A 21,073-nucleotide genomic window follows, 5' to 3' on the forward strand; every position below is an offset into this window, starting at 1 on the left:
CCCTCTTTTGGGAAAATATTGGAAAAACATTTTTGATATTATTTCAGTAGTTTTACATATTGATTTACAACCTCGTCCTATACTGCAATTTTTGGATTACCAATGACAGACTTTATTCATTTATCCCCTTGTGCTTGTCGTTTGATTGCATTAATAACCAGAAGATCCATTTTATTTAAATGGAAAGTTTCTAATCTCCCTACTACGTTTCAATGGTTTTCCCAAACTACAACACGTTCAAATTTGAGAAAAATTAGGAGTGGTATCACTGATCCTTCGGTTAAATTTGAAGAAACTTGGAGGCCATTTATTCAACATTTTCATATGATGTAAGTTGACCTTTTCCAAATCCTTTTTAATAACTTTTTGTTTGTGTATAGAGGAGCAGAGTTAATGACAAATAATGATTTTAACAGATGAAATATGGCAGCCCAGTCTTTGTTTTGCTTTGTTTTTTTTAGTGTAGGGGGTAAAACTTTTTTTTAATCTTTTTCATTTTCATTTATTAAGAGATTGTGAGGTTTAAATTAAATATGTTACGCGGAGTCTGAGTCTGTATACGTTAGTCGTTTTTATTGTAATCCCGATCTGTTTGTATCATTATCATTATTATGTTTATCAATTTGAAACTCAATAAAAAAGATTGAAAAAGGAAGAAGTGGAGAGAGTGAGTAATTTCAAGTTCCTGGGTGTTAATATCTCTGAGGACCTAACCTGGACCCAATTTATCAGTGAAGCTATAGAACAAAGAAGGCATGACAGCAATTATATTTCATTAGGAGTTTGAAGAGATTTAGTATGTCACCAAAAAGTCTCACAAATTTCTACAAATTACAGTGGAGAGCATTCTAACTGGCTGCACCACTGTCTGGTAGTGGGGAGGGGCTATCGCACAGGATCAAAGTAAGCCGCAGAGAGACGCAAACTTAGTCAGCTCCATCATAGACACTAGGCTCTGTGGTATCCAGGCCATCGTCAAGGAGTGTCCACCATTAAGGACCTCCACCACCCAGGACCCAGGACATGTCCTCTTCTCATTGCTACCATCAGGGAGAAGATACAGGAGTCTGAAGGCACATGCTCAATGATTCAGGAACAGCTTCTTCCCCTCTGCCATCAGATTTCTGAATGGACATTGAACCCATGAACACTACCTCAGTACTTTTTATTTTTGATTCTTTGCACTGCTTATTTAACTAAACTATTTTATATATTTACTGTAATTCAGTTTTCTTTCACTCTCTATTATCATGCACTGTACTGCTGCCACAAAGTTAACAAATTTCACAACATATGCCAGTGATACTAAACCTGATTGTGATTCTGAATGATCATAGAGTCACTAAAATGTGGAGATTAGGATTGTGCCCGTTGGTTCAAGAACCCTGTGGTTGAAGGGAAGAAGCTGCTCTTGAATGTGGAGATCTGAGACTTCAAGCTTCCTCTGTACCTCATGCCCAAAGCCCGCTGCAAGAAGATGGTATCGAGCCATAGAGCAGTGTGGCGTGGATAAAGGCCCTTTGGCGCACTCAGCTAGTCCCAATTGCCTGTGTTTAGCTCATATACTTCTCAAATGTCATTATTGTACCTAATTATAGATATTATTCTGATAGGAAATCATTCAATTAAAAAAGAATGTTAAAAGAATCAAGAATCCAAAGTACAAACCACTAATTCTGCTCCTCCCTTTGGCAGCTGCCAGAGACTGTTTGCAAATGACATTGGCCAGGATAATGGGGATCTTTATTGCTGGCTTCCTGAGGACGTGCCTCCTCTAGATATGGCCAATGGTGGGGAGGGATGAACCTGTGATGTATCAGACAGAGTAAAGTATTCTCTACAGCACCTTCGAAATGCTGCGGCAGACTGCGATACAAACCAGTCAGGATACCTTCAACAGTACATTTATAGAAGTTTCTTAGAGTATAACTTCCAGAAGAATAATTGGATGAATGGTTAAAGGGGAAAAATAATTGTAGATGAGGGCTAGTGCAAAAAAAAGGCTAGCACAGTTCCAAAGGCTGAATGGCTGCATTAGGTAATAGTAGATGTGAAAAGCATACACTTGGGTGAGAATACTGTTATGTTTTGTAACTTCAAAACATTAAAAGAATTGAGAGGAAGACGCAGAGAGTACAAAATGCTGGCAACACACTTAAAAGTTGCTGGTGAACGCAGCAGGCCAGGCAGCATCTCTAAGAAGAGGTACAGTCGACGTTTCGGGCTGAGACCCTTCATCAAAATTCAAAGGTTGACTGTACCTCTTCCTAGAGATGCTGCCTGGCCTGCTGCATTCCCCAGCAACTTTTAAGTGTGTTGTTTGAAATTTCAGCATCTGTAGATTTCCTCGTGTTTGCGTTTTTAAATTCACAAAATGCTGGAGTAGCTTCATCTTTAAGTGAGGCTACACGTATCACATGGTAGCGTGATGATGTAGGATTTAACGCATTTTTACATTTAAACAATAATTAATTATTTAAATGAACAAAAATGCTTAATCGAACAATATATATACAAGATTACTCGAATATTATTGAAATATTAAATACATAACAAATACACAGCCAAAACAATTTATAGAAGGTCCAACATTAAAAGCCAAATACTTTAACGAGAGGATCAAAATACTAGTGTGATTGTGTTCAAATCCAAACTGAGTGATACAGCTCAGAAACTGGCCATTCGGCCCACAATTCCCATGCCACCCATTATACCAATCTACATAATTCCCATTTACCCGCATTAGGTTTGTAGCCGTCTACACCTTGACAATGCAAGTACTTGTTTTCTTGTCCCTTCGACGGGAGTTCAGTGAGACTCTCTCTCACTGCTTCCCCTCTGTGATCTCCACCTCTCTTCGACTCTGTAAGTGTAAGTGCTACACCTGTCCCTATACCTTCTCTCTTGCCACCATTCAGGGCCCCAAACAGTCCTTCCAGACGAGGCAACACTTCACTTGTGAGTCTGTTGGGGTCATCTATTGCATTCAGTGTTCCCGGTGCGGCCTCCTCTACATCGGTGAAACCCGACGCAGATTGGGGGACCGCTTCGTCGAGCACCTCCGCTCCGTCCGCCACAACAGACAGGATCTCCCAGTAGCCACCCATCTCAACTCTGCTTCCCATTCCCATTCAGATATGTCCATACATGGCCTCCTCTACTGCCATGATGAGGCTAAACTCAGGTTGGAGGAGCAACACCTCATATACCGTCTGGGTAGTCTCCAGCTCCTTGGTATGAACATTGAATTCTCCAACTTCTGATAAGTCCCTCCCCCTCCCGTCCCCCATCCCAGTTTCACTCTGCCCCCTCCCCCAGCTGCCTATCACCTCCGTCATGGTTCCGCCTCCTTCTACTACCCATTGTGTTTTCCCCTATTCCTTCTTCACCTTTCCTGCCTATCACCTCCCTGCTTCCCCTCCCGCACCCCTTTATCTTTCCCCTTATTGGTTTTTCACCTGGAACCTACCAGCCTTCTCCTTCCCACCCTCCTCCCACCTTCTTTATAGGGCTTCTGCCCCTTCCCTCTTCAGTCCTGACGAAGGGCTCCGGCCGGAAACGTTGACCAATCATTTCCACGGATGCTGCCCGACCTGCTGAGTTCCTCCAGCGTGTTGTGAGAAGTACTTGTCTACGTGCTTTGTAACTGTTACAAGCTCCCAGCAATGCTCCAAAAAAGCGGCGTCCTTCATTAAGGCCCGCCATCACCCCCAGATCAGGCCTTGTTCTCAGGAGGGAGGTACAGAATCCTGAAGACACACACTCAATGGCTCAGCTTCTTCCCCTCTGCCATCCGATTTCAGAATGGACTTTGAGTCAATGCACACTACCTCACTATTTGTTTATTTCTATTTCTGCACTATGTATGTATTTAATTATATATATACATTTACCGTAATTCATGTTTTTCTATTATTACATGTTGCATTGGACTGCTGCTGCAAAGTTAACAAATGTCACAACATATACTGCTGGTATTAAACCTGACTCTGATTCTTTCACAATGGTCTTAGGAAGCCCATTCCGAGCTCCAGCTACCTTCTGGAATCCCCCTTAGATTCCTTGCAAAATGTCCCTCCTTAAACCTATCCCTTTTGTCTTTGAGACTTCAACCACTGGAAAAGATTTTCATTAATTGGGGGGGACATGGTAACATGGCGGTGAGTGCAAATGCTTTAGAGCACAAACAATCGCCAGTGGAGAGGAGGGGTCAATTCCTATCACTGTTTGTAAGGGGTTTGTCCATTCACTCCTCCCAGGTGTCAAAGATATGCGATAGTAGGGTCAGGGTTAGTGAGTTGTAGGAGTGGGGACACTTGTGGGTTGCCCCCAGCAAAATCCTCAGACTGTGTTGGCCACTGACACAAATGATACATTTCACTGTATGTTCCGATATCCATGTGACAAATAAAGCTAATCTTTTTTTTTCTTTCATCTTAAGAACTCTCTCTTTCATCTGCCTTTCTTGCTCCATTGAAAACAAACACAAACCCTCTATCTCGAATCTGTGCTCGAATCCAAGCAACACTCAGTGAAGCTTCCCCACGCTCTCCCTGGCACGATCACGTCCTTCTTACCGTGTGGGCACACAACACTCCAGCCAAATGATTATGACAAGAACAACATAAAGATAGTAAAGCACACTGAGAAGCAAATGGATTAGGGATGAAGTTGCTACCAAAAACGAGAAAGAATTGTGTTCCTGTGTTCCTCTTGCTACATGATGAGTTCACAGGCAAGATGAGGCAAGTTTATTATGGGGTAAATAATGATGAGATTGTTTCCATTTCTTTGAAATCTCACAACAGGACACAAATTTATGAGTATAAATTCCTTTAAACTTTCGTTCAGTTTTTAAATTTTCTATGATTACAAATACATTCTTGGAACATAATACAGATATTGTTTTGTCAGGAAATTATTCAGTTGATGAAGAATGCTGAAAGAATGAAGAATCCAACGTACAAGAGGAAAGTAGTCACCAACTCTGTCGCTCTCCATGGCAACTGTCGGAGACCGTTGCAAATGTCACTGCTGACCCCAAGATGAGTTTCTCAAGCATATGGCATAACACAACCATTTTTTTCCACTTCCTGGTATCGCCATCTCTGCCCATCTCAGACCATCAGCTGCTGAAATCCTCACTGATGTCTTTATTTACCTCTGGTCTGTTCCAATATGCTGTTGTCCGGACTTCCTTGTTCCAATCTTGAAACATGACCTCATCCAAAACACTGCTGACCCTACTGCATCAAGTCCCAATCACATATATTCAAGTTCAAGTTTATTGTCATTTAACCATACACAGCGTTGTACAGAAGTATTAGGTACATATACAAGACCATTAGACATAGGAGCAGAATTAGGCCATTTGGACTATCGAGTCTGCTCCACCATTCAATCATGACTGATCCCTTTTTCCCCCTCCTCAGCCCCACTCTCCAGCCTTCTCCCCGTGACCTTTGATGCTGTGTCTATCAAGCTCTGCCTTAAATACACCCATCGACCTGGACTCCACAGCTGCCTGCGGTAACAAATTCCACAAATTCACCATCCTCCGGCTAAAGAAATTTCTCCATATCTATGTTTTAAATGGACTCCCCTCTAGCCTGAGGTTGTGCCCTCTTGTCCTAGACTCTCCCACCTTGGGAAACACCCTTTCCACATCTACTCTGTCTAGGCCTTTCAACATTCGAATGGTGTCAATGAGATCTCCCCTCATCCTTCCAAATTCCAGTGAATACAGACCCAGAGCCATCAAACATTTGTTCGTAGGATAACCCTTTCATTCCTGGAATCATCGTTGTGAACCTCTTCTGCCAGCACATCTTTTCTTAGATGAGGAGCCCAAAACTGTTCACAATACTCAAGGTGAGGCCTCACCAGTGCCTTATAAATCCTCAGCATCACTCTCTGCTCTTATATTCTAGACCTCCTGAAATGACTACTAATCTTGCATTTACATTTCTCACTACTGACTCCACCTGCAAGTTCACCTTTAGGGTGTTCTGCACAAGGACTCCGAAGTCCCTTTGCATCTCAGATTTTTGGATTTTCTCCCCGTTTAGAAATAGTCTGTACATTTATTTCTTCTATCAAAGTGCATGACCAAGCATTTTCCAACATCGTATTTCACTTGCCACTTTCCTGCCCATTTTCCTAATCTGTCTAAATCCTTCCGCAGCCTATTTGTTTCCTCAACACTACCTGCCCCTACACCAATCTTTATATCATCTGCAAACTTGGTTACAAATCCATCTATTCCATCATCTAAGTCATTGATATACAGCATAAAAAGAAGTGGTCCCAACACCGACCCCTGCAGAACACCACTAGTCACTGGCAGCCAACCAGAAAAGGATCCTTTTATTCCAACTTGCTGCCTCCTACCAATCAGCCAATGTTCTAATCATGCCAGTAACTTTCCTGTAATACCATGGGCTCTTAACTTGGTAAGCAGCCTCATGTGTGGCACCTTGTCAAAGGCCTTCTGGAAGTGGAAATATACAATATCCACTGCATTCCCTTTATCTATCCTATTTGTAATCTCCTCAAGGAATAAGTCTGGGTAACTTATGTACCTTTAGATCTTTCAACTTTTTGAGCACCCTCTCCCTTGTAATAGTAACTGCACTCACTTCTCTTCCCTCACACCCTTCAACATCTGGCACACTGCTAATGTCTTCCACAGTGAAGACTGATGCAAAATGCTCATTTAGTTCATCTGCCATCTCCTTGTCCCTTGTAATTATTTCTCCGGCCTCATTTTCTAGTGGTCCTATATCCACACCCATGTCTCTATTATTTTTTACACACTTGTTACAAGTAACTTGTAAAAGTTTTTACTATCCATGTTGATATTGTTTGCTAACTTGCTTTCATATTTCATTTTCCCCTCCTTTCAGTTGCTTTCTGTACGTTTTCAAAAACTTCCCAATCACCTATCTTCCTGCTAATTTTTGCTTTGTTATATGCGCTCTCTTTTGCTTTATATATAGCTAGGGTGCACAGTACTGTATTTGTCGACATGGAATGGAGAGCGAGCTTGTGAATCTGATGGGATAAAGGATGTTGGGAATGGCGAGGGTGGAACGCCGTGGGAGCGGTATGGGACAGGTGGCAGAGAAGGAGTGCCGGGGTGAGAGGTGGTGCTGGTGCAGACACACTCAGCCCTGACACACCAGGCAAGGTCATTTGAATCCTGGTAATTGGTTTATTAATCATTATAGAATGCCTCTCTGGTGCATCCCGCTCCCTCCCGTCTCCCTTCCCCTTTTCCCAACCACAATTCCTCTCTCTCTGCTCCCTTCCCACTCTCAGTCCACAGTAGAGACCCATATCAGAATCAGGCTTATCGTCACTCACTCATATATGTCATGAAATCTGTTTTATTTTTGTGTGGCAGCAGTACAGTGCAACACATAAAATTACTACAGTACTGTGCAAAAGGCTTAGGCCCTCTAGTTGTATATGTGTGCCTAATACTTTTGCAGAGTATCGTATGTATACAGCAAAATGAAATATCTGGAGCCAAGGTGTAAGACACAATACACACCATCACACACAGCACATATAGTTACGATCCAGCACAGAGTGTCACAAAATTATATCAGCACAAGTCCCTGAGTGTCAAGGTCTGAAGACAGGTTGCCATGACGTGCGGGGTGCATGTTTATGTAAGACAGTACAATGTTACCGAGATGATTGTAATTAAACAAGCAGTTGTATAAATGTGTGAAACAGCAGCAACAAAAGATGCAGAATGAGTGTGTCCGTCATTTGGGGAGTGAGGTGGAGGGGCATTCAGACAGGGTGTGCATGTGTGCTGGGTGGCAAGAGTGTGTTAAGAAGTCTAACAGGCTGAGGTTGGAAGCTGTTATCCATCCTGACAGTTCTGGCTTTCGTTACGATTAACAATCCTACCTCAGCAATAGAACCTTACGGACCACCTCTTACGCTGCACTGTCGTCAATTGTTTTTGGCACTAAGATCTTGAGTTTGCATACAGTATTATCTCCTCCCTATGGTATGGTATAAATTTATATATAATTTACATGCTTATGTTGTCCGTGCCTATTTGCCTGAAATGCTGGAGCAAGCCAGCTTTTTCACTGTACACGTACCTAACCTACTCGTGCACTTGACCTGGCTCCTAATTAAGCCAATGGTTGCTTTTAAAATTTTCAACCTTCCCTCTTCCTCGCTGCCCTATAATTGCAACCAACTGTCGGAACATCTTCATGCCACCAGTTCTGAAAGGTGAATACAAATACCTCATTATTGGTGCCCATCCGTTCAGTTGAAGACTCAACATTCTGGGAATATCTTTTACTAAACTTATTTACCACCCCCCCCCCAAGAGGAAGTCCATAACACATCTTTGTCCAAGCTTCACATCATCTGCCCTAATCTCCCCTTGTATAACTTGGGGTCAAGTTTTGTTCGAAAATGGGGATGTTTTAGAACATGGGACCTTTTGCATCACAGCCTGGTACTCCAGCTGCAGTGCTGTCGACAAAAAAGCCTTGCAGAGGATGGTTAGGGGAGCAGAGAAGGTTATTGGGGTCTCCCTACCTTCTGTCCAAGACCTCTTTCAGAGTCGATGCCTCCAGAAGACACGGTACATCATTAAAGACCCCTCACACCCTCTCCATGAACTGCTTGTTCTTCTGCCATCAGGCAACCGTTACAGGAGCATCAAAACTAAAACCACAAGGCTACTAAACAGCTTCCTCCCACAGGCAGTCAGACTGCTGAATAGCTGCTCTACCTGACTCTGCCTTGGACACTTTTATCTTGCACTGGACACTTATAACTTGATTTTAACTGACATGTGGCCGTTGTGTTTTATTATTTATTGTTATGTTTATTATTTAGTGTTGCGTTTGTTATGTTATGATTGCACTGCTTCTGAGAAATGCTGTCTCATTCTGCCCTGGCAGAGCTGATGTACGGTTAGAATGACAATAAAGTTTTTTTGAATCTTTGAATCTTGAATCTTGAAAAGTACAGGATGGGCCCTTGGCCCAACAATGTTGTGCCAACCTGTATAAGCCTTCTCGGATCAATCTAGCCCTTCCCTCCTACACAGCCCATAACCCTACATTTTTCTTACATCCATATGCCTATCTAAGGGTCTCATAAGTGTCACTATTGTATAAGCCTCTACCACTAGCCCCTGCAGTGCATTCGAAGCACTTATGACTCTCCCTGTAAAAAACCCTACCTCTGACATCTCCCCTAAACTTTCCTTCACTCAACATAAACTGATGTCCTCTGCAACGTTCCTCTAATGTTAAGCTGATGTCTTCTGCAATTTCCTCTAATGTTAAACTGAATCCTCTGCAACGTGCTCTCTAATTTTTTTCTTCTTACAGCTGCATGGACCAATCATTGCTCCGAGCAGGAAATTTTTACACAACCTGAAAACTGCGCGGTACTTTAAATTTTTTATGTAATATGCACACTGTGAATATTTAGAATGAATATTGAAAAAAAAATCACATACTTTTGATATTATTTATTAATTGTAGGGGTGTATTGAAGTACAGTGCAATGAAGAAAATCTTTCATGTTTCGTAAACTTTTTCTAGCTGCATCCTATTCCAGCTGTGTGGCAACAAAGGCTATGTGCGTGGCAGCATTTCAGTTATGGCATGGCTGTGCACTTGCACAACTTAGAGCGGACAGTGGTCCTCTAGTATTTACCATTACTGTTTTGAGAAAAAGGCACTGGTTGTCCACTCTATCTGTGCCTCTCATGCTTAAATACCTCTGTCAAGTTGCATCTCATCGTCTTTCACACCAAAGAGAAAAGCACGAGCTCGCTCATATTTTCTGCTGCATCATCACCAGTATTATGTGCTGTGTCGTATGATATGGGCGACCATGGTCTTCCATCTGTGTGAACATGATTGTTCTTGGCAAATTTTTCTGCAAGAGTGGTTTGCCTTCTTCTGGGCAGCGTCTTCACAAGGTGGGTGACCCCAGCCATTATCAACACTCATCGGAGATTGTCTTTTTGGCGTCAGTGGTCACATAACCAGGACTTGTGATCTGCACCGGCTGCTCATACAACCATCCATCACCTGCTCCCATGGCCTCACGTGGCCCTGATCGGGTGGGGTTTGGGGGGAAGCTCAGCAGATCCCACACCTTGGCCAAGAGCTGCAGGCTAGCGGAGGGAAGGAGCACCCTACACCTCCTTTGGTAGAGATGCATCTTCACAGTGCCACCCATCACCAACCTGCCACCTTTGCTACCGTAACCCTAAATACCCAGTTGGCTGTAGCAAGGATTCTTAAATCAATCGGTGATTACATTGGAGGGAAAGGATTCTGCAGAGGTTCAGAACCAGGGTTTAGAAGTCAGAACCAACATTATGTAAGAAACCTCCAAGAGCTTAAGGGAAGAATAGGGTGAGGAGCATCCTACTTCTTCTTCTGAGGACCTGGAAGGACAAGATGAAGGAGTGTGATTTTTGTTTCCACATAGCATGTTTCACAGAGAAAGAGGTGAAATTATGTGTAATTGCAACTTTTCTTTAAGGAAAGCAAAAGTTCAAAGGGATTAAATAGAAGAGAATTAACTTGTAGAGTAAATCATGGATAATCCAATGTGCTTGGAACCTCTGTCGGCCCAGAATGAGAGATTTTATTTTATTTAGAGATACAGCATGGTGACAGGTCCAACAAGCCCACGCTACCCAATTCCATCTGTGGACCAACTAACCTGCTAGCTGTACTTCTTTGGAATGTGAGAGGAAATCAGATCACCTGGGGGGAAATCATGTGGTCAAGGGGAGAACGTACAAACTCCCTATAGACAGCAGTAGGAATTGAGCCTGAGTCGCTGGTACTAACTGCTGCCGCCCCTGGAGCAACCTTTTTAAAAACTATAATGAATTTTGCCATGAACTAGAAAGTTTAGAGCAGGGCTTCCCAACCTGGTGTCCACAGACCCCTCAGTTAGTGGAAGGGATGCATGGTATAAAAAAGGTTGGGAACCCCTGGTTTAAAGGAAGCGGTGGAATTGAGGCCTCAATGGGAAGGAAGCCTAGCTGACATCTTCTGGTGAGCCAGATGCCAAGCCATAGGGATTTCCAAACCCATGTTCGGAGTATTACTGTAGATATTTGGAGTATTACTGTAGATGTTTGGAGTATTACTATATTTACAGGTGTGTGACACCTATCCTCGGCAAACCTCAAAGTCCTACACACCCTATCAAATACCTTGTCAATCATGGCCGCAAAAGGATTTGTGCACATGACAAGATCTGAAGATAGCGAGACTCGGAGATGAAACCATTTTTTTTTTCTGGAGTACAGCTCAAGGGCTGAAGGTGGGACAGATGGGCAAGCTGTAACAAAGACTCATTCAATTTCTTAGAGAAAAAAACATATAAGAAGATCTGCGAGCAGTGAGGAGGATTTGGGCCTAGAGCTGGGTTCTTTCAGGTTATTAGGCCATTTCAGCTTGACTTGTCCATGCTGAGCAAGGTGCCCTCCTGAGCTGGAACGTATTTAAGTGAAGAACCAGAAGATGAACAAAATAGCAGAGGAATCTGCATTAGCACATATAAAACTGAAACAAATTTCTTCTTCCACTTCTTCACTCAGAGGCTGGTGCAAACATGGATCGAGCTGCCAGTGGAAGTGGTAGTTGCAGGTTCATTTGTAACATTTAGAGAAGTTTGGATAGGAACCTATAGTTGGGTCTCTATTCTTTGGAATGTAGAAGGTTGAGGGGGGACTGGATAGAGGTATCTAAAATTATGAGGGGGATAGATAGAGTTGACGTGGATAGGCTTTTTCCATTGAGAATGGGGGAGATTCAAACAAGAGGACATGAGTTGAGAGTTAAAGAGCAAAAGTTTAGGGGTAACATGAGGGGGAACTTCTTTACTCTGAGAGAGGTAGCTGTGTGGAACGAGCTTCCGGCAGAAGTGGTTGAGGCAGGTTCGATGTTGTCGTTTAAGGTTAAATTGGATACCTATATGGACAGGAAAGGAATGGAGGGTTATGGGCTGAGTGCAGGTCAGTGGGATTAGGTGAGAGTAAGGTTTTGGCATGGACTAGAAGGGCCGAGATGGCCTGTTTCCGTGCTGTAATCGTTATATGGTTAACCTGGATGGGAGGGGTGTAGAGGGGTTTACCTGGATGCGGGTAGTTGGTACCAGACAGAAGATGAGATCCGCGTGGACTAGATGGGCCAAAGGACTTGTTTCTATGTTGTAGTGCTCTACAACTCGACATCCTTGACTTGCTTCCACAATGGTCTGCTACTCCGGTTTGACTGATCTGGTCAGTGTGGGACCTGCTGATTTTGCCATTTGTGGGATGGGGACAGCAGATAGAACACAGGTAGTTTCAGAGGCAACACACCTCTTCTGCTGGTTGCATTAGGCTCTCAGATACTCCAGTGAATGGACTTGAGGTTCTCAACTAGGATTGACGTATGAGGAGCATTGTACTCACTGGAGTTTAGAAGAACGAAGAGGGAAACTCACTAAAACGTACCGAATATTGAAAGGCCTAGATATGGAGAGGACAAGGACTAGATGACATAGGCTCAGAATAGAGAGACGTCCCTTTAGAACAGAGATGAAGAGGAATTTCTTTAGCCAGGGGGCCCTGAAGCTGTGGAACTCACTGCTACAGATGTCTTTGGAGGCCAACTCAGTCAATATATTTAAAGCACGGTTGACTGGTTCTTGATTAGTAAGGGCATCAAAGGTTATGGGGAGAATGCAGGAGAATGGAGTTGAGAGGGAAAATAAATCAGCCACGATCGAATGATGGAGTAGACTTGATAGGCTGAATGGCCTAATTCTGCACCTATGCGTTATGGTCAATAGCATTCAGAATGCTCCTGCCCACTTTGAGCAGTCCCATGAGTCAGTGAGGATGTCTCAATTCTTCAAGCAGGATTTTCAACCCTATTTCTCCTCTTCTCCAGCACTCTCCTCATGTGAGGCTCAGGATAGAATGTCCTTTTCTGGAGTCCGGTATGAACTGTGCAGACACCATGGCCTGCCCAGTGAGACTGACTGAGAGCCTAGTCACTGAAGATCTTGGCTTGGAGAGGATGTCAACGTGGATTCCTGAGAGGAGATTTGGAAAATTCTGTGGACACCACCCATTTCCTCTCCAATGCTACTCTGTGCACTCTGAGCAAACCATGAGCCTCATGTCAGGTTCGAAGCAATGATGTTCAAACATCTTCTCAGAGGACCAAAGATGGCACTGTTACAATGAGGTGATGGTAATTTCATTACTGATATCTGCCTTAGCCAAGAGACATCTCCTGTGATGCCTTCACATGTCCCAGAGGCTCTTTAACGTTGGAGGCTGGAGTAGTATAGAAACTTGTGAATGAACTCATTGTTTCGGGAAGAATGAGTGCAAGGCCCAATCTCTCATATGCTCCAGTGAATGAGTCAGTGTTGACCTGGAATGCTAAATATGCACACATACCTAGTGCATCTTGATCAATGAGGTAGGGAGGAGTGAAGGCTATGTTTGCCATTATCCTTGCATATTAATTCCATCTTGTTGTATGTAGGGTCAGTATTGAAGCAAGGAGTGGAAGAAAAGAAGAGTCCGGTCAATGAAGAAACGTTGCTTGACATCCAATAGCTCTGAGAATGGGAGCTTGTGTGGACAACAGAGGATCTCCTTTATTATCTGCCACGTGGAAAGTCCTCTCCGGGGCTTTTCTTAAACACATTTGCATTGTACTCTACCGAATGCTGAATATTAAAAGTCCTACCTATCTAATGTTGAAAGGCCTCAATAGAGTGGATGTGGAGAAGATGTTTCCTCTGGTGGGGGAGTCTAAGATCAGGGGACACAGCCTCAGAATAGAGGGGCGTCCTTTTAGAACGGACACGAAGAGGAATTTCTAAAGCCAGAGACTGGTGAGTCTGTGGAATTCACTGCCACAGGTGGCTGTGGAGGTGAAGTCTGTATGTATATTTAAGGCAGAGGCTGATAGATTCTCGATTGGTCAGGGCACGATGGGATACGGGGAGAAGCAAAAGAATGGGATTGAGAGGGAAATGGATCAGCCATGATGAAATGTCAGAGCAGACTCGACGGGCCAAATGGCCTAATTCTGCTCTTATCTTAAGGTCTTATTTACAGTGGACACTTTGCACCACACGGCACAGGCAGCAGAGTGGCACGGTATGAAGAGCTCCAGCGTCACAGCACCGCAGATCTGTGTTCAATCTTGATCTCTGGTATCTCCTGCGCAGAGTTTGTGCCTTCTGCGCGGGTTTCCACACACATCTCGAAGACATGTATGTTGGCAGGTGAATTGGCCACTGTAGACTGCCCATGTAGGTGCATGCTAGAATCTTGGGGGCATTGGAGATAATGTAACGAGAATGAACATGGGTTAGACCATAAGGCGTGGGGCAGGATTAGGCTCAGGACGAGTCTCCTCTGCTATTCTATCATGGCTGATTTATTTTCCCCCCTTCAACTCCATTTTCCTGCCTTCTCCCTGTATCCTTTGACACCTTATTAATCAAGAACCATCAACCTCTATTTTAAATATACCTGATGACTTGGGCTCCACAGCCATCCGTGGCAAGGAATTCCACAGGTTCTCCAGCCACTAGTGAAAGAAATTCCTCCTCACCTCTGTTCTAAAGGGACATTCTTCTACTCTGAGGCTGCGCCCTCTGGTCCTAGACTCCCCCACTGTAGGAAACATCTTCTCCATGTGGATTCTGTGTAGGCCTTTTCAATATTCGATAGGTTTCAATAAGAACCACACCCCCCCAAAAAAAAAATTCATGTAAATTCCAGTGAGTACAGGCCCAAAGCCATCAAAAGCTCCTCATACGTTAACCCTTTCATTCCTCCTCACCTGTGTTCTAAAGGGAAGCAATTGTATTCTGAGGCCGTGCCCTTTGACCTTGACTCACCTAGTGTTTTCCTTCTGCATGACCCAAATTGAATACAAGGAATCAACAAGGCACAGGCCAGCAGATTAATCTGACAACTCCTCATGGTGAGAAACCCTACTTTGAAGGCATTTCCCAGGTGCCATGTGTCGGTACTTCGACATGACACACTGTTGAGTTTCCGCCACGCAGTAGCCTTAAGGACTCACTAATGGAGAGGTTGATGACCCAGACTGAAGGGAACTGGAGAGCAAGTCTGCAGTACAACCTGAGTGTAAAACAGCATCGGGCCGGACAATTGAAACGGTCATCCCTGCAAAAAAAAATGTATGAGCAGAATAGGAAAAGGAAGCTGGGAAACCCAAGAGTACAGAAGCCAGAGGATGATTCACCCGCGGCAACGCTCGGCCCTTTCAGGGGAAGTGAGCTCATGTCCAACACAGTTTGGCAACTTGGTCAGGAAGCAGAGGATGACAAATCCCATGAAACATCCATCTGACGCAGAGTCTGAGGTGAAACCTGTCAAATGAAATACAAATGAAACAGCCAAGCCAGAAGTGGTGAGGTATTGATTTTTAAGGGTAAGGCTGTGCTGGATCCAGCAAGTCATGGGATCTTCATTGCCTTAGCACCTGGTGCCTTTTTTGACACATATGGTGGAGGGGGAATGACAAATGATCCAATGGGAGATGGGTCTTCTTAGGTCCATGAAGGTGTACTGCAGAGGGGAGAACGCGCTGATTACTGAGTACACAAACACAAGGAAATCTGCAGATGCTGGAATTTCAAGCAACACACATCAAAGTTGCTGGTGAACGCAGCAGGCCAGGCAGCATCTCTAGGAAGAGGTACAGTCGACGTTTCCGGCCGAGACCCTTCGTCAGGACTAACTGAAAGAGGAGCAATGTACTGGGTACATTGATTTTCCAGAATCTGGTTCAATATCTCCAGCACATGCCGTGAAATGTGTTAACTTTGTGGCAGCAGTACAATGCAATACATGATAATAGAGAGATAAAGGAAATTAAATTACAGCAGGAAATAAAAAAGTGGTGAGGCAGTGTTCATGGGTTCAATGTCTCATTCAGGATCGGATGGTGGAGGGGAAGAGGCTTCTGTACCTCCTTCCTGATGGCAGCAATGAGAAGAAGGCATGCGCTCCTTGAAGATGTCCTGGATACCACAGAGGCTAGTGTCCATCATGGAGCTAGCTCGATCCTATGCACTAGCACCTCCGCTCCCCCCTACTCTGCATATCAGATGGTGATGCAGCCAGTTAGAATACTCTCCATAGTCCCATGACTTCCATTTGTCTCAGGATTTTATTACTGTTGCTCTAGGCTAGGGGTTCCTAAACATTTTTATGCCATAGACCAATATAATTAAGCAAGGAGTCCATCGACACCAGGTTGGGAACCTCTGCTCTGGGCAGAAAGTTCATCCCTTGTCTGATATCTGAATTAGAGTTCCAGGCTTCGGTCCTAAAGTTTGGCTTTTATGGTTTGACTCCATACCTCCCAAGTGCAAGATCTTCAGTATCTCTTTTTCCCAAGCCAACAAAGCTACATTTATCTAACGTTTCTGTTAAGGAAATCCTAATTACCCTAATTCAGAAACTTCTGAAATGCCGGCTTCGCTGCCGCTGCTACTGTGCGATCGAGAATCTCCGGAGGGGAAGGCCCCAAATCCTCAGCTTTGCCTATTGCCTGTTGCCGGGGCCGGGGTCAAAGCACTCGGCAGAGATGGTGCTCAGTGTCAGAGGGCTGGTCGGAGGCTCAGAGTTTTCGGACAGACTCAAGAGTCGGCTGTGATTGTGTGCTTCCAGGATGCTGCATCGGCAAGTTTGCAGCGCCGGAAGCTCATGGCAGGGAGAGCTTTTTTTCTTCCTTCTACCATCTGCGTGAGATGATGGGACATTCGAGAGACTTTGAGACTTTTTTTTTTACCATGCCCACGGTCTGTTCTTCATCAAATTACGGTATTGCTTTGCACTGTTGTGACTATATGTTATAATTATGTGGTTTTCGTCAGTTTTTCAGTCGGTTTGTCTTGTGTCTCTGTGATATCATTCTGGAGGAACATTGTATCATTTCTTAATGCATGCTTTACTAAGTGACAATAAAAGAGGACTGCCTGTCCTCATAATCTAAAAAAAAATCTAAATTATTGCCAAGGGTCAAAGGCAGAGATAATGAAAGCAATTGCATGGGCTTAAGATGCAGATTTCCAAAGACTCTGGCAAATTTCTACAGGTGGACCGCGGAGAGCATTCAGACTGGTTGCGATGCTGTCTGGTGTGGAGATGCCACTGCACCGGATTGGGAAAAGTTGCAGAGGGTAGTAAACTCAGCCAGCTCCATCATGGGCACTAATCTCCCCACCTTCGAGGACATCTTCAAAAGGGGATGTCTCCAGAAGGCAGCATCACACCACTGCGGCCCCTCAGCGTTTAGGACGTGCCCTCTTCTCATTGTCACCATCAGGGAGGAGGTACAGGAGGCTGAAGACACACACTCAACATTTTAGGAACAACTTCTTCCCCTCCACCATCAGATTTCTGAATGGTCCATGAAACCATGATCGCAACCTCAGTACTTTGCTCTTTTAGCGTTATTTATTTATTTTATAATGCTATTGTAACAATTTTTTATATATTGCACTGTACTGCTGCTGCTAAACAACAAATTTCACAACATACAGTTCTGTGTAAAAGTCCTTGGCTCATATAAATAGCTAGGGTGCCTAGGACTTTTGCACAGTACTGTAGTAATTTTACTGCTGTTGCAAAAAAACCCCCTACAAATTTCATGACGTATGTGAGCGATGACAAACCTGATTCTGATATGGGTCTCTATTGTGGACTGAGAGTGGGAAGAGGGCAGGGAGAGGGGAATCATGGTTGGGAAAAGGGGAAGGGAAGGTGGGGGGAGCAGGAAGCTCCAGAGAGACATTCTGTCATGATCAATAAACCAAATGTCTGGATTCAAGTGATCTTGCCTGGTGTCTCAGGGCCGGGTGTGTCTGCACCTGCCACTCACCCTCGACCCCGCTCCTCCGCATCCCCGTCCCTGGCTTTCCTACTCTGCCTCCAGTCCCACACCTCCCCCACAGCATTCCACTCAGATTTACAAACTCAATCTCCACTCCGCATTGATAAGTATAGTACCCTGTGAAAGTCTTAGGCACCCTAGCTATATATAATAGCGTTCCTAAGACTTTTCACGGTACTGTTTGTCAGTGGTGATAAAGCTGACTCTGGTTCTGACTGGAATATGGAACAACAGTCCCAGTTGCCATAATGGAATTACTATATGTTTTCCAATATGCCTTAAATTATATCAATGCAACCCAGCAATAAGCCTGACTACTGACAGCAATAAATGTAAGACTCTTATGTGACTCAGCGGAAACATTTAGATTTATAAAGAAAGCACCCGATGCAGATGCATCACAGCTTGGAATAGCAACTGCTCTGCCCAAATCCACAAGGAACTGCAAAGTGTAACAGATACAGCTCAGGTCAGCCTCCTCCTCCGTGAGCTCTCTTCACATGTCAGCCAACATAATGAGAGATTCCTCTCACTTCTGATGTCCTCTCTTCTCCCTCACTCCATCAGGCCGAAGCTTCGAAATCCTGAAAGCATGTACCGCAAGTCTCAGGGCCAGTTTCTATCCTGCTGTTACAAGACCAATGAACAGACCTTTTGTGTGAGATGTCATCGTCGTGGCTATCCCTCGAGGTCGAGGATGATGGTTTTTATTCTGTTGATCTACTTATGGGCTCTCAAGTGGTTTATGAGTCCAACCTTGGCTTTGAAAGTTCTTCCGCATTCAGGACAGGTAGTTCCAGATGGCAGATCAGGCTTTGGTTGTTGCTGCCTCTCTTTTTATTTTCCTCTCTTTTCTTCTATTTCTGCACGTCTGTGGCTTCGAAAGTTGCTGTTCTTCTCGGATGATGGCTTGTCAGAGTTTCCTGTCCTTGGCATTGGTTTCCCAATAGTTGATGTCGATGTTACATTTCTTCATGTTGGCTTTTAAGACGTCTTTGGATCTCTTCTGTTGTCCGCCTCTTTTACGTTTGCCTTCTTTAAGCTGGGAGTAGAAGATTTGTTTCGGCAGACATTCGTCTTTCATCCGAACAACAACCTTACCTCAACCTACCTGGTTATGTCCTTGCATCTTATCATCTGCCTGCACTGCACTGTAATGCTACAAACACGAGAAAGCCTGCAAATACTGGAAATCCACAGCAACACACACAAAATGTTGGAAGAACTCAGCAGATCAGGCAGCATCTATGGAAAACAGTAAACAGCCAACGTTTCGGACCGAGATTCTTCTTCAGGACTGAGAAAGAAGGGGGAGGATGTCAGAATAAAAAGGTGCTGGGAAGGGAAAGAGGCTAGCTGGGAAGTCATGGGCAAAACCGTGTGGGTAGGAAAGGTCAAGGGATAGAGAAGAAGGAATCTGATAGGAGAGGAGAGTGGACCATAGGATAAAGGGAAGAAGGAGGGGTCCCAGAGGGAAGTGATAAGGAAGTGAGAAGAGGTAAAAAGTCAGAGTGGCAAATGGAGGAAGGTGGGGTGGAATTTTTTTTACCAGAAGTAGAAATCGATATTAACGCCATCAGGTTGGAGGCTACCCAAACGGAATATAAGGTGTTGCTCCTCCGCCCCGGGGGTGGCTTCATCTTTGCACAAGAGGAGCCCATGGTCCATCATGTTGGAATGGAAATGGGGATTGGACTTAAAATGTTTGACCACTGGGAATTTCTGCTTGTGGCAGATAGTGCAGAGGTGCTCGTGTCGAAGCAGTTCCCCAATTTACGATGGGTCTCACCAACGTAGAGGAGCCCACATCAGGAGCACTGGACACAATAAGTGATCCTGGCTGACTCGCAAGTGAAGTGTTGCCTCACCTGGAAGGACTGTTTGGCGCCCTGAGTGGAGTTGTGGTCCCTGGTGAATGGGCAGGGGGAGCAATGCTATTTCGCTTTCTCATTTCCTTCACCTGCATCACATCTGTTCCCAGGAAATGGTTTTCCACTCCAGGACATCAGAGATGTTCTCCCTCTTCAAAGAATGGGGTGGTTGTCCTCCCTCCACTATTGCTACCCTCACCCACATCTCCTCCATTTCCTGAACACTTGCGCTCACCCCAACTTCCTGCCTCCTTAACAGTGATAGAGTTCCTCTTGTCCTTACCTATCACCCCATCAGCCTCTGCATCCAACACATCGTTCTCTGCAACTTCCGCCATATCCAAATGGATCCTACCACTCAGCATATTTTTACCTTTCCACTTCCTGTAGGATTTCCCTTGTCCATTCGTCCCTCCTTCCCGACACTTATCCCTACAAGTGGTCTAAGTGCTACACCTGCCCCCATCACCCAAGACATGCCCTCTTCCCATTGCTACCATCAAGGAGATGGTACAGGGCCCTGAAGACACGCAGTCAACGTTCCAGGACAAGCTTCTTCCCCTCTGTCATCAGATTTCTGGATGGTCATTGAACCCATGGACACTTCCTCAGTACTTCTCCTTCCTTTCTGCACTATCTATTTAATGATTTTTAATATATGCTTCTTATTGTACTTTATAGTTTTTATTACTGTGTATTTCAAAGTACTGCTGCCGCAAAACAACAAATTTCACAACATACGCAGAAGTTGTTAAATTTGACTCTGATCCTGACTCTTGCCACTTTCAGGGATAAGGAGGAGGAGAAGATGGCGGCGCGACGCAGCGCGCACGGCCACCTCGGTGGTGATGTCTGTTATCTGTCAAGTAGGGGACCGTGCACAATTCCGATTTGATGGAGACGGACGTGAGAGTACGGAGGAACATCTGGAGAAACTTCTGAAATGCCCGCTTCGCTGCCGCTGCTACTGTGTGGTAACCAGAATCTACGGAGAAGAAGGCCCCGAAATCCTCGGCTTTGCGTGTTTTGGTGGCCGGGGAGAGGTCGAAGGCGCTCGGCAGAGGATGGCGCTCCGGAGGCTGTATCGGAGGGGTTGGTCGGAGGCTCCAAGTTTTCGGACGGACGGACTCAGTGTCGGCTGTGGTCGGCTGCGGTCGGCTGCTTCCAAGGCATCGGCAAGTTGACGGTGCCTGGAGGTTTATGGCAGGGAGTTTCTCCCTTTTGCCACCTGCTGTC

Source organism: Mobula hypostoma, chromosome 8, assembly GCF_963921235.1.
Source record: "Mobula hypostoma chromosome 8, sMobHyp1.1, whole genome shotgun sequence".
Classification (NCBI taxonomy): Eukaryota; Metazoa; Chordata; class Chondrichthyes; order Myliobatiformes; family Myliobatidae; genus Mobula; species Mobula hypostoma.